Genomic DNA, 2500 nt, shown 5'->3' on the forward strand with positions numbered 1-2500 from the left:
ACCTAACCGTTAGGAGCAAGTCTAACCATACCGTTAGAAGCAAGCCTAACCATTACCTAACCGTTAGGAGCAAGTCGAACCTAACCGTTAGGAGCAAGTCGAACCGTTAACTAACCGTTAGGAACACAACCGTTAACTAACCGTTAGGAGCACGTCTAACGTAACCGTTAGGAGCAAGTCGAAACCGTTAACTAACCGTTAGGAGCACGTCTAACCTAACCGTTAGGAGCAAGTCGAAACCGTTAACGAACCGTTAGGAGCGAGTCGAAACCGTTAACTAACCGTTAGGAGCACGTCTAACCTAACCGTTAGGAGCAAGTCGAAACGTTAACTAACCGTTAGGAGCATGTCTTACCTAACCGTTAGGAGCAAGTCTAACCATTAACGAACCGTTAGGAGCGAGTCGAAACCGTTAACTAACCGTTAGGAGCACGTCTAACCTAACCGTTAGGAGCAAGTCGAAACCGTTAACGAACCGTTAGGAGCGAGTCGAAACCGTTAACTAACCGTTAGGAGCACGTCTAACCTAACCGTTAGGAGCAAGTCGAAACCGTTAACGAACCGTTAGGAGCGAGTCGAAACCGTTAACTAACCGTTAGGAGCACGTCTAACCTAACCGTTAGGAGCAAGTCGAAACCGTTAACGAACCGTTAGGAGCGAGTCGAAACCGTTAACTAACCGTTAGGAGCACGTCTAACCTAACCGTTAGGAGCAAGTCGAAACCGTTAACGAACCGTTAGGAGCGAGTCGAAACCGTTAACTAACCGTTAGGAGCACGTCTAACCTAACCGTTAGGAGCAAGTCGAAACCGTTAACGAACCGTTAGGAGCGAGTCGAAACCGTTAACTAACCGTTAGGAGCACGTCTAACCTAACCGTTAGGAGCAAGTCGAAACCGTTAACGAACCGTTAGGAGCGAGTCGAAACCGTTAACTAACCGTTAGGAGCACGTCTAACCTAACCGTTAGGAGCAAGTCGAAACCGTTAACGAACCGTTAGGAGCGAGTCGAAACCGTTAACTAACCGTTAGGAGCACGTCTAACCTAACCGTTAGGAGCAAGTCGAAACCGTTAACGAACCGTTAGGAGCGAGTCGAAACCGTTAACTAACCGTTAGGAGCACGTCTAACCTAACCGTTAGGAGCAAGTCGAAACCGTTAACGAACCGTTAGGAGCGAGTCGAAACCGTTAACTAACCGTTAGGAGCACGTCTAACCTAACCGTTAGGAGCAAGTCGAAACCGTTAACGAACCGTTAGGAGCGAGTCGAAACCGTTAACTAACCGTTAGGAGCACGTCTAACCTAACCGTTAGGAGCAAGTCGAAACCGTTAACGAACCGTTAGGAGCGAGTCGAAACCGTTAACTAACCGTTAGGAGCACGTCTAACCTAACCGTTAGGAGCAAGTCGAAACCGTTAACGAACCGTTAGGAGCGAGTCGAAACCGTTAACTAACCGTTAGGAGCACGTCTAACCTAACCGTTAGGAGCAAGTCGAAACCGTTAACGAACCGTTAGGAGCGAGTCGAAACCGTTAACTAACCGTTAGGAGCACGTCTAACCTAACCGTTAGGAGCAAGTCGAAACCGTTAACGAACCGTTAGGAGCGAGTCGAAACCGTTAACTAACCGTTAGGAGCACGTCTAACCTAACCGTTAGGAGCAAGTCGAAACCGTTAACGAACCGTTAGGAGCGAGTCGAAACCGTTAACTAACCGTTAGGAGCACGTCTAACCTAACCGTTAGGAGCAAGTCGAAACCGTTAACGAACCGTTAGGAGCGAGTCGAAACCGTTAACTAACCGTTAGGAGCACGTCTAACCTAACCGTTAGGAGCAAGTCGAAACCGTTAACGAACCGTTAGGAGCGAGTCGAAACCGTTAACTAACCGTTAGGAGCACGTCTAACCTAACCGTTAGGAGCAAGTCGAAACCGTTAACGAACCGTTAGGAGCGAGTCGAAACCGTTAACTAACCGTTAGGAGCACGTCTAACCTAACCGTTAGGAGCAAGTCGAAACCGTTAACGAACCGTTAGGAGCGAGTCGAAACCGTTAACTAACCGTTAGGAGCACGTCTAACCTAACCGTTAGGAGCAAGTCGAAACCGTTAACGAACCGTTAGGAGCGAGTCGAAACCGTTAACTAACCGTTAGGAGCACGTCTAACCTAACCGTTAGGAGCAAGTCGAAACCGTTAACGAACCGTTAGGAGCGAGTCGAAACCGTTAACTAACCGTTAGGAGCACGTCTAACCTAACCGTTAGGAGCAAGTCGAAACCGTTAACGAACCGTTAGGAGCGAGTCGAAACCGTTAACTAACCGTTAGGAGCACGTCTAACCTAACCGTTAGGAGCAAGTCGAAACCGTTAACGAACCGTTAGGAGCGAGTCGAAACCGTTAACTAACCGTTAGGAGCACGTCTAACCTAACCGTTAGGAGCAAGTCGAAACCGTTAACGAACCGTTAGGAGCGAGTCGAAACCGTTAACTAACCGTTAGGAGCACGTC

Source organism: Sinocyclocheilus grahami, unplaced genomic scaffold (genome assembly GCF_001515645.1).
Source record: "Sinocyclocheilus grahami isolate Dianchi unplaced genomic scaffold, SAMN03320097.WGS_v1.1 scaffold675.1, whole genome shotgun sequence".
In the NCBI taxonomy this organism is placed as follows: Eukaryota; Metazoa; Chordata; class Actinopteri; order Cypriniformes; family Cyprinidae; genus Sinocyclocheilus; species Sinocyclocheilus grahami.